The 11,568-nt window shown below is 45.5% G+C and overlaps 1 long non-coding RNA gene across 2 annotated transcripts; it reads right to left on the bottom strand.

Moving 5' to 3' along the window:
- Window positions 1-3,342: 3,342 nt before the first annotated feature.
- On the bottom strand, window positions 3,343-11,086 carry LOC124074251. 2 transcript variants are annotated; one of them, XR_006845826.1, is made up of 4 exons: window positions 10,860-11,086; window positions 7,801-7,892; window positions 6,071-6,226; window positions 3,343-4,343 (listed from the first exon to the last, which is right to left on the bottom strand). It is a non-coding gene; the product is annotated as an uncharacterized LOC124074251 (long non-coding RNA). The 2 variants fall into 2 exon arrangements; XR_006845825.1 differs by lacking the exon at window positions 3,343-4,343 and having other exon boundaries at window positions 5,252-6,226.
- Window positions 11,087-11,568: the final 482 nt, after the last annotated feature.

Raw genomic sequence — 11,568 nt, 5'->3', positions numbered from 1 at the left:
TTTTGTTGTGAATTGGCGCTATATAAATAAACTGAATTGAAATTGCAATTACACTTATGAGAGTAAGTGTCGTTGCTTTTTTACCTACAAGAATGGCCTGGGCCAGGACCCAACGTGAGGCCTCAGACGGTCTGTCTGAGTGCTGGGCCAGAATCCAACTTGAGACCTCAGGCGGTCTGCCCGAGCGCAGGGCCGGGACCAATGGCCGATCCATGAGCCGCCTCTGTGGCGACCTGACGAGACGTGGAGACCTGACGAGACATGGCATGGAGGCAGGCAGACCCAGCCCGGAGACGGTGAGCTGCGGCCTGTCCACTGCAGCGTGAAGACCTGGCGAGGCTTGGGGCTGCTGGCAGACCCAGCCCTGGAACTGTGAGCTGCGGCCCCTCAGCTAAAACGTGGAACCCTGGCGTAGCTTACACCTATTTCTAGACCAAAAAAGTCTTCTGGTAATTCATCAATACCATTAGGGGATTGAGGAAAGATTGTATTAAATTGTTGTGGATACTCCCAGTTGAGATGATAAGATAAGGTGAACTTTATTGATCCCGCAGTGGGGAAATTCACTTGTCGTGGTAGCTCACAAGAACAGAAGAAGAGCGCAAAAAGCAAAAAGTGTGCAAAAAACAGTTACAAAAAAATATAAAGGCAATAAATTAACAATTTACAAGTACAGTAAACACAGTACAATATACAGCTATATACAAGTCCTTATAAGTGGGGAAAAGAGGACTACATCATTGAATTATGTAGTCTAAGAGCAGTTGGGAATGAAGGACCTGCAGTAGCGCTCCTTCCTACACTGAGGGTGTAGCAGTCTGCCGCTGAAGGAGCTGCTCAGAGCCTCCACTGTCTGATGCAGATGGGTGAGAGGTGTTGTCCATGATGGATGTCAGCTTGGCTAACATCCTCCTCTGACCCACCTGCTCCACGGAGTCCAGTGGGCAGCCCAGGGCAGAGCTGGCCCTCCTGACCAGCTTGTTTAGTCTCTTCCTGTCCCGGTCCATGCTGCCCAATCCCCAACAGACCACACCGTAGTGAATAGTAGAGGCTACCACAGAGTCATAAAAAGTCCTTAGGAGGGGCCTGCACACTCCAAAGGACCTCAGTCTCCTCAGAAGGTGGAGGCGACTTTGGCCCTTCTTGTACAGGGTAACAGTGTTATGTGACCAGTCCAGTTTATGGTTGAGGTAGACACCCAGATACTTAAAACTGTCCACCATCTCAATGTCCGAGCCCTGGATGTTCACTGGTGTAAGTGGTAATGTCCTTCTCTGAAAGTCAATCACCATCTCCTTTGTTTTACTGGTGTTTAAGCACAGGTGGTTGCGCTCACACCAGTCCACAAAGTCCACGATGACTGACCTGTAGTTCGTCTCATTCTCCTCAGACACACAGTCAACAATGGCTGAGTCGTCGGAGAACTTCTGGAGGTGACATCTGCTGGTGTTGTAGCTGAAGTCCAAAGTGTAGAAGGTGAAGAGGAAAGGTGAGCGCACTGTTCCTTGGGGGGTGCTGCAGACCACCACCTCAGACACACAGTTTCACATACTGTGGCCTGTTGGTGAGGTAGTCAATGAGACTGATTATGATTAAATGATTAGTTTGTAGGGGTGGCACGGTGGTGCAGTGGTTAGCACTGTCGCCTCATAGCAAGAGGGTCCCAGGTTCGAATCCCGGTCTGGGCCCTTCTATGTGGAGTTTGCATGTTCTCCCTGTGCCTGCGTGGGTTTTCTCCGGGTACTCCGGCTTCCTCCCACAACACCAAAAACATGCACATTAGGTTAATTGGCTACTCTAAATTGCCCCTAGGTGTGAGTGTGAGAGTGTGTGGTTGTTTGTCTTTGTGTGTTGGCCCTGCGATTGACTGGCGACCAGTCCAGGGTGTACCCTGCCTCTCGCCCGTAGTCAGCTGGGATAGGCTCCAGCTTCCCCGCGACCCTGACGGATAAGCGGTATAGAAAATGGATGGATGGATGGATTAGTTTGTACGCAGGCAAGAAATCAGTCAAACAAAAAACAACCCAAAACAGGGCATCAGATTAATGCACCAAGGTAGATAAACAGGAACACCAAAACTTCAGTCCACAAACCAAACGAGGGTCCAACACCAGAAATGAAGCAGGCAGAGGCAGGCAAGTTAACCTGGACAGAAAGAAAGGTCGTAGCACACACAGCCCTCTATCTCCCCTGCTGACGCGGGACAATCGGGGTCTGCTCCCAGCGCAACGTAGACCAAATAGACACCCCCCGACCGATGTGAAACAAGAGCAAAGTGTTCAGTCACAGATGTTCTTGGTTGGCTCTCCGCACTCCTATCATCCAACGCACACCAAACACACTCCCAGCGGAACATGGTTATCTGGTTCTCTTTGCACACATGCGAAAAACACACACCTTCGCCATTGCTTGTGCTCGGAAGATGACTGTTCACGCGTATATCAGGTTTCATGTGATTTTTCCCTCAAGATCTTCAATCTGGCTGGCTTTACAGTGACGTTACGTGTTATACTAGGACACTAATAAAAAAAAAACATAGTAATCCCTATCCACTTGGCTACACTTAAGAAAAAAAAATATATAAAAATATAAAGTACATGTAAGCCATGTAGGAGAAGAGATTTCATATTAGGAGGAATTTGTCTTAGTGATTGGTGCATACATAAAACATAAAAATGAGTAACATGGCGTGTTTTACCTGTTTTGTTTAATGTGGTTGATTCCTGTCACAAATGTGCACACAGGGACACCACTTTTATTAGTTTGGTTTTTTGCTGTTTTTTGACCTTTTTGGCACTCTACTGGGGAACCCCTTCAGCTTCAGCCATGGCTCTATTGTTTACACCAGGGATCAGCTGTTAGCTCTATGTGGCCCTGCTCTTCTCTACATGGAGAAACAAGAGATTCCTGTGGAAATACGGATTAGAAGGAGAGGCTGCAGAGTGGGACAAAAGATCCAGGAGAGGAAACAGAGGTACAGACCATATTGTTGTGCACTAGTAGGAGCAATTTGGTTATTGGCAGAATAATCAATGATTATGGGGAATAATCATTAAAGTAAAAATCAGTGTATGCTTTATGCACATAAAAATCGAGGCACCACCCTGTCACCAGGGACCAATAGCCAAATTAATAAATAGGAAATAACAGTCTCTTAAAATTATGAAGGATGATTCCGAGCACTGACTGTCATGAATTCAGCTGTTATCACAAGTACATTCACAATAACCACAGACAACGACAGGTTAAACTATAACAGGATTTATTAACCAGCGACAACCATCCCGAGATAAGTATCACTTTGTAATAAACACTATTATAATCTAAGTTTATCAACACACATTAACTATTAACTAAAGATAACACAGGTACAGCAGCAAGAGTATATCTATACATAGGTGTGCATATATACAGGAGTGTGTGTGTGTGTGTATGTGTGTGAGAGAGAGAGAGAGATAGCGGTGGAGACGAGGATGGCAGAGGGATGACGCGTGAGTGACGTGTCCCTCGAAGCCAAGACGGCGGGTCGTCGCGTGAGTGACGTCAGCAAGACCAAGATGGCGATAGAGTGGCACGCAGGACGTGCAGCTCAGAGCCAAGATGGCGATTGCCCACATAACGTGGCTGACGTAGCAAACAATGACTACAAAGGCAAAGATCCTTGAGCGTCACATGTCTCGCGAGGAGATTCGTGATCGCATGCTCGGACTCATGCCCATGTAAAAATGTGAGATAGAGATAAAGATAGAAGAGGAACTTAAAGAATTAAGAACCCAGCAAAGATCACCACCTCAGTTCTTTTGAGTCTCACACTATCACCACACAATAGTGGAGTCAGTAAACCGGAGTTTATCTGCTCAGATATTGGTCTTTTAACTGGTGACGCGCAAGCTCACGGAACTGATGGATTTGGATGATCGGTAACAAAAATTAAATGAGTGTGGCACTTACAAGAGAAAGTCACACATTAGCAACTCTATCTTAATAATACCAGTACACAAATTAAATGATTGCAGCACATATAAACGAGAGTCACACGTTAGCAACTCTATCTTAATGCTAGTAACAAAAGTTAAATGATTGCAGCACATATAAGTTAAAGAAAATCATGTGTAAATAACCCTACTTTACACTGTCTCTGCCTTAATAATGCATCTGCCTTAATAATTCCTCCGCCTTAATAATGTGTCCGCCCAGACATAAGCCTCTTACTGTGAGTTGCTCCGGTTCTTCGGAGTTGGAAAATTAATAGTCCACTTAAACATTTGACACGTTGTCCTCAGCGGGGTGCTGGCGATCCGTTGTTTCGCTTCTTTGGTGATGCGGCGTCTCACTGTGTGTTCCTTGACAGCAGTGGGGAAAAATCACAGATGAAGAAAAAAAAACTAACTTTGTTTCGTCCTTAAACAAAGTCGGCAGCTCGTTAACGTGCAATCAGCTGATTGCAGCGATCCACGTCGGCAGAAGGAAAAAAGGAAAGTTACAAAAAACACAGCAGTCTGTTTCTCGGCCTGCGAGTTTAAGAACTGTGACCTAGGATTTTAAAGTAACGATAATAATCAAACGTTTGACTGTTGCTCCCTTTCGGCGAGCTGGACACCTCGGAGAACCTGGAATAGCTCTCATTGTCACAGCAAGCACAGGGAAAAAGCAGCGACTGAGGGTCGCAGTGACCTTTTATTACCTGAGTGACATTGTCTCAGACCCCTGTGGAGATGGCTGGCACACAGTCCGTGCCGGTTCTGAGTTTGAATTCAGGTCTCTTGGGTTACATGTAGGCCTCTCTATTGTTCTCCAGGGCGCATGGCCAGAGATCACAACAATATCTACCCTCCGTTATTATGGGAAATGTCCATTACCCCTCCAGTAAGACCGACGAGACCGACTGCATCTGGCTGCAGAGGAAGTACAGGGAGTGCAGCCTTATGCGTTTCACTGAGACATGGCTGAATGGACTGATGCCGGACTCTGTGGTTTCCCTGGATGGTTTTAAACTTGTGCATGCTGACCGGAGAGTGGAGGACTGTGGTAAGCAGAAAGGCGGGGGGCTGGCCTTATTACATCCCAATGGAGTTTTCACACGTTATTGTGTTTAAGGGGGCAGTCGTGGATCAGTGGTTAGGGTGTCGGACCCGTAACCGGTGGATCGCTGGATCGTGGAACCGCTGGTTCGATTCCCCGTCCCGGTGTCCATGGCTGAGGTACTCTTGAGCAAGGTACCTAACCCCCACTGCTCCCCGGGCGCTGCACGCGGTCGCCCACTGCCCCGGGTTTGCTGTGTGTGCACGTCACTTGGGTGGGTTAAATGCAGAGCACGAATTTCGTTGGAGTGAGTTCCCTCCAATGACAAAATATGTCACTTTCATCTTAATGTGTACATCCCTCCCTTGGCTGATGCAGCAGCTGCCTGTGAGTTGCTCCACAGTGCAGTGACCAGGATGCAGACACAGCACCCCACATCACTATCTCATTCATCTGCTCCCCGAATACACACCCAGGACTGATGAGGCCAGTGAGAGACTGAGAGACTGTTTTCAAACTACAGACTGGGAGACACTTTACAGCCCTCATGGTGAAGACATCAATGGCCTGACCGACTGCATCACAAACTACGTTAACTTCTGTGTGGAGAACACTTTGCCAACCTAGAAGGTACGGTGTTTCTCCAACAACAATCCCTGGGTGACCCCTGAGCTAAAAGCCCTACTGAACCAGAAGAAGAGGGCTTTCTTTTCTGGAGACAGAGTGGAGCAGAAGAGAGTTCAGTGTCATCTAAAATACGCAATCAGGCGGGCAAAGAACAGCTACAGGAAGAATCTGGAGGAGCGGCTGGAGCAGAGCAACACACGAGATGTGTGGAGGGGCCTGAAGACCACCTCAGGACATGGACAGAGTGGAGCCAGAGGGACAGGTGAAGGCAACCAGGGTTTGGCAAGTGAATTAAACCTGTTTTTCAACAGATTTAATTCCAACCCCACCCACTCTACCACCCTTCCTCTCCCCTCTTTACACATCTCCAGGCCAGCAGACACTACCACCATCACCTGACCATCACTGTCTTCACCTTTACCTCCACTCTCCAGGTGAGTGCTGAGTTTGTAGTGCTGTGAGAATCGTGTGCTCTCAGCTTTCCTCTTCACCTTCCAAACTTCAGACTTCGCCTACAACACCAGCAGATGTCACCTCCAGAAGTTCTCCGATGACTCAGCCATTGTTGGCTGTGTGTCTGAGGGAATGAGAAGGAGTACAGGTCAGTCAAGGTGGATTTTATCAGTTGCTAACCCAGCTTAAGGAGTGCCCACAACATTGAAGAACCATAAAAGGACAGGAGTTCATGTTCATTAGGGCCACTTCACATCACATCACATCATACCATATCATAAATCAGTAGTTCACACATACCTTGATTCACTAGTAAATGCAGACACCAATACAACCAAGCAATAAAGGAGAGCTCAGAGTCAGAGGAAGCCCACACGACAGCCAGAGCAGAACAAAGAGGCAGCCATGATGCCACAGGTGACTTAAATGCCCTCAGCCTATTCAGGAAGCAGTGGGGGGAGGGGGTTGGCCTGAACACAAGGGTGTGTTCAAGAACCAACCACTTAATGAAAGTAGCACTGGTTTCCCCATCAGAATCCACCCCCATTTTTTCCAACTGGGGCCCTAACGATGACCTTATTGCCATGCTGTGTGCAGTGTGTCTGCCAGCTGTGGGACAGGTGGTCCCCTTACTGCTCTGGCATTGGTGACTAGCTGGTCCTCTGGTTGAGAGGGTGGGTGTGTAACCAACGACCGTTCCTCTGAGGTCGTAATGGTGGTGGTGGTTGTAGGAGCGATCTGCAGTTGAACTGAGGGTGAAGTTTCTGCCTGGGGACATACACAGGTCGCCATCAAATGATGCTTCCTCTTCAACAGGGGATGCCACAGAGGGTTCAGCTGCATCTGTCTGTCCAGGGTGGTCTTTCAACAGAGAGCGATGAACATTCCTTGCCTTACTGAGATCATCTACTGGAGCAATGGTGTATGCAGATTCTCCACCTTTGGGGGCCGTAACGACCCTGTACACAACTGAGCTCTTTCTGTAATATATTTTTCAACTCTGCCATCTCAATGCTACCAGGAGTTGGAGGTGCCCTGCTCTGGGAGAACTGCATAGCATTAAAGGAGGGGACAGAGTGACACCTACTCCTTGGTTCATCAGGCCTCCCCTCCCGTTCCCAACGTATGGTTTCTGTTCTAATGTCTAGGAGATCATAGTCAGGGTGCTGTTGAACTACACGTTTAACTCCTTACAAAGGTCAGGGTCAAACACATTTTACACAAACTGGTCCCTAAGAAGAATGGGGACATCACGCATTACTCTTGGGGCACACCGTTTTATTTTTTCCATGAGGCAACACAATGCATGCAAAAACTCCTGAAGTGACTCTCCTTCTAAATGCCTCCTAGAAAAGAAACTGTTGCAGGGAAACACACGATCTAGAGCAGCCATAGAGGTCTTGTAAAATAGTTAAAAGGGAGGGCCACGAGACAAGGATTTTCCCCCCCAAGATTGCAATTTTATTAATAAACAAATATAAAAAAATATCAGAACTTTAATGTACAATGAAGTTAAAATATATGCAAAGCAAACCAGGAGAGCACTGAGGGCTTGGCAGCAGGGGCCAGAGGCCACAGCTGAAATATTTCACATGGGGTGGGGCATCACACCAGCCCTCTGTGCCTTACATACATACACACACAGCAAATTAACAATGAAGGGAGACAAACAAGAAGTGAAGGGTGTGCACAAATTACCATCCGCTCACTAATATGGGGGTGTGGAGTCAGGTGAAGAGCCCCATCACCAAACCACCTGCAGTCAGACCAGCCATGCTCACTGCAGCACCCTGCAGCACAATACAAAAAGAAAGACAAACCTGAACAAACCTGTTCAACAAAAGGCCAGGGGAAATGGTGAATAGTGAACTGCAAAATATACAACACAACAGACCTAAATAACCAGAGTACCCTGATAACTAAAATAGTGATTGAACAAAACACTAAAACTAACACAACACAAACAAACAAAACAGAAGTATGACAAACCCAGGCTCACCAGGCAGCAGAGAGAGAGAGCCTCATCATGCTGGGGGTGGCCTATATAGCTTTGCCCAGGCATAAGGCAATAGGTGTGGTCAACTCCTACTACCTGGAGTCAACCACACCTACCACATCTCACGTAACACACATTTCAAAGACTGCATTCTTTCACTTTAGCAATATTGCAAAAATTAGGCACATTTTGAAAGAGAAAGATGCAGAAAAATTAGTCCATGCAATTATTACTTCCAGGCTGCATTATTGTGATTCCTTTTAATCAGATTTCCCCAGTAAGTCTAAAGATTCTCCAGCTAATCTAGAACACTGCTGCATGATTATTTACAAGAACCAGCATTAGAGATCATATTTCTCCTGTACTGGCTTGGCTACCTGTAAAATCCAGTATAGAGTAAAATTCTTCTCCTCACATATAAAGCCCTGAGTGGCCAGGAACCAGAGCCTTTAGCTTCTCTACTGTGGAACCATCTTCCGGGTTGGGTCCGGGAGACAGACACCCTCTCTACATTTAAGAGTAGACTTAAAACTTTAATTTTTGATAAAGCGTATAATTAGGGCTGGCCTAGGCTGGCCCCTAGTTATGCTGCTATAGGCTTAGACTGCCAGGGGATCTCCCATGATGCACTGAGCTCATTCTTCCTCTTTAGAGAAAAAACAGCCAATAGGCTAATTTTGCATGTATAGATACACTGAGTGTGACTATTTCTGGGCATATGATATTCATGTCATAGTTTTCAATACATTGACTGAACTGACCGCCCGGGAATGCATTTTCAGTATAGAGATTGACATCTTTTGACTGGGGTATGGATGACTTCCCTGTTCTCCTTGATATCAGGCCTAAATAAGGAAGCAGCCTAAATCATCAGACTGTAGGGTAGTTTCTTCACTGACAAGTTGATCATTGTGCAGCAGACATCTCCATCAACTGACATCAGTAAACAAGAATTTCAACCTGACAAGGATGTGGTAAGTGAAATTTTTTTTATTGTGCCTTACCATGTTTGATGAATTTTTGAATGATACCTAAATAGACATAAACTGAAATTGCCTTCAGTATCCTCTAGACATCTAGTGCATGGTCTGGTTAGCCATCTTGGTTTGCAAACCCTGTGAATTCTGTATCCTCTGTGGTCAGTCGAGATCAAGTTGACAAGTTGGAATTCCAACTTGTCAGGGGAAAGGGAAGGAGAGGAAACAAAGGGAAACACTGGGAGAATGACATTCCTAACATAGAAAAGACATTTTCAGGGTAGTGTCTACTTCATTTAAACCAATACCTGGCATTATCGGTCCCACGTACTTTGGGAAATGTGGAAGTTTTGTTCAGATTTCGATCCTAGGCGCCAATAGTTTTGAGAGTGTGCACACAAGGCAACATACTTTCTGAGTTTCTGAGAGAATTTCATGTTATTGCAAAATTTGGTGAAATTTGTTTGTATGTAATGGGGGCAGCCGTGGCCTAGAGGTTGGAGAAGCGGCTTGTGATGGGAGGGTCACCGGTTCGATTCCCCCACCGGACGGGCTGGAAAAATTTGGGTGTGGAGTGATTAATGCAATATAATGCTCCCCCTCTTCATTAGCCGGCTGATGTGCCCTTGAGCAAGGCACTTAACCCCCCAGTACGCTGCATCCCGGGCGCTTGATGCTGCCCACTGCTCCTGTGTGTGTTTCACTGCATGTAATTTGCTGGGTGTTGCATGTGTGTGTTCAACTAAGGATGGGATAAATGCAGTAGTAAAATTCAGTATGTGTGTATGTAAATATATATATATATACTGCCAATAAAAGTTGATTCTTCTTGTTCTTCTTCTTCTACTAATGTACATGTGAGAATGGGCAAATGCCCTAAGCAGGGAGTAGAAGTGAATATACCAAATTAATTAATTTTCTATTCCAGCATGACTGTGCCCCAGTGCACAAACCAAGGTCCATAGTGACACGGTTTGATGAGTTTCGTGTGGAAGAACTTGACTGACAAGCACAGAGTCCTGACCTCAACCCCATCAAACACCTTTGGGATGAACTGGAGAGGAGACTGTGAGCTAGGCTTTTTCATCCAGCATCAGTGGCTGACCTCATTATTGCTCTACTACATAAATAGGCAAAAATGCCCACAGAAGCACAAAACCATCTTATGGAAAGCCTTCCCAGAAGAGTGGAAGCTGTTATAGCTGCAGAGAAAGGATGGACATTTGTGTTTCCCTAATCTTCACTGAAAGGTTGTTTGAAAAAGAAAAGGTGCAGATGGCTGAGATTAATGTTATCCCTTGTATTGGCAATCCCTCTTTGAATATTGGATACATGACAGAATGTACGCAAGTGTGGGTGATTCGCTGGCTATGCTGCCCTCGCACTGCGTTCCAGTCTGCTTGCAGAACTAGACAGCTAGCTAACATGTAAATGAATGGTCGAGATCCCAATAAATCAACAAGGCGTTCTTTTCTTGTTTTTACTGATCTTCAGTCACTCGTACATTCACTTGTATACTTTTTGTAAAACTGCAACAAAATACAGAAATAAAGATACATAAATTCCACGTAATAAATGTGTGTTACATTCAACAGAAATGCTATTGACAGAGCTCCGAGTAAAGAGCTATTTTTAGCCTGCACGTTCGTGACGAGAGCTAGCATGACTAGCCGCTAAACATGAATAACAATCATTACATCTAGAGCCAGAAAAACTAACGTAATCCAGTCAAAATCAGTGTAGTTCCACCTTATATCACAAGCTAACACAAAATATCTACTTACAGACAAATAATGTCCAAGGCTCCAGTGTGTATGTCGAACGTAAATGCAGCAATGAAACTCGTGGCAATTCACTGAATACAAGAGTAGGAAACTAAACAGGAAGCTTAACTTACGCAGTTAGCGCAGTTGCACATAACGCCCACACGGTGGCAGTATTTCCTAAGCTAAATCAGCTAAATTAAACTAAGTCAGAGTCAATATAATGCATTACTTCTTATGGAAGGCAGAATACTGGCAGTGCAGAATCAGATTGAATACAAAAGGCAAAAATTACATTTCTGAAGAATTAAAACCACTAACAGAGTGTTAAGTGTGTAAATGCATGTCGTATGCCCAAGTATCAGACAAGAGCCATAGAGATGATGAGAATTAAATAATATCAGGCTGATGATTTAGAGGCTTGTACTAAAGCTATGACATATGTTTGGGCAAAGTGCCAAGCAAGGGTACTTCCCACACACTGTTGACCATTTTAACAAGTGACAGGTTGCAAGAATCGGAGCAATAAATTTGTGAAAAAAAGATGGAAAGAGAACAAAGGGAAAGAATCAGGCAAGGTGAAGAAGACAGGGCCAATGCAAGTACCAGAAAAGCTGCAGAAACAGTCAATCCATTTGACAAAGGAAAGTTGAAAAGGAGAAAGTGAAGGGAAAAAGAGCGAGCTGACACAGCTAAACAGCTAGGAAGCTAGTCAGGCACACTTATAGAG

This window comes from Scatophagus argus, chromosome 17 (assembly GCF_020382885.2).
Source record: "Scatophagus argus isolate fScaArg1 chromosome 17, fScaArg1.pri, whole genome shotgun sequence".
Lineage (NCBI taxonomy): Eukaryota > Metazoa > Chordata > Actinopteri > Scatophagidae > Scatophagus > Scatophagus argus.
Note: the sequence above shows the minus strand (reverse complement) of the source record. Positions and strands in the feature narration are given on the sequence as shown.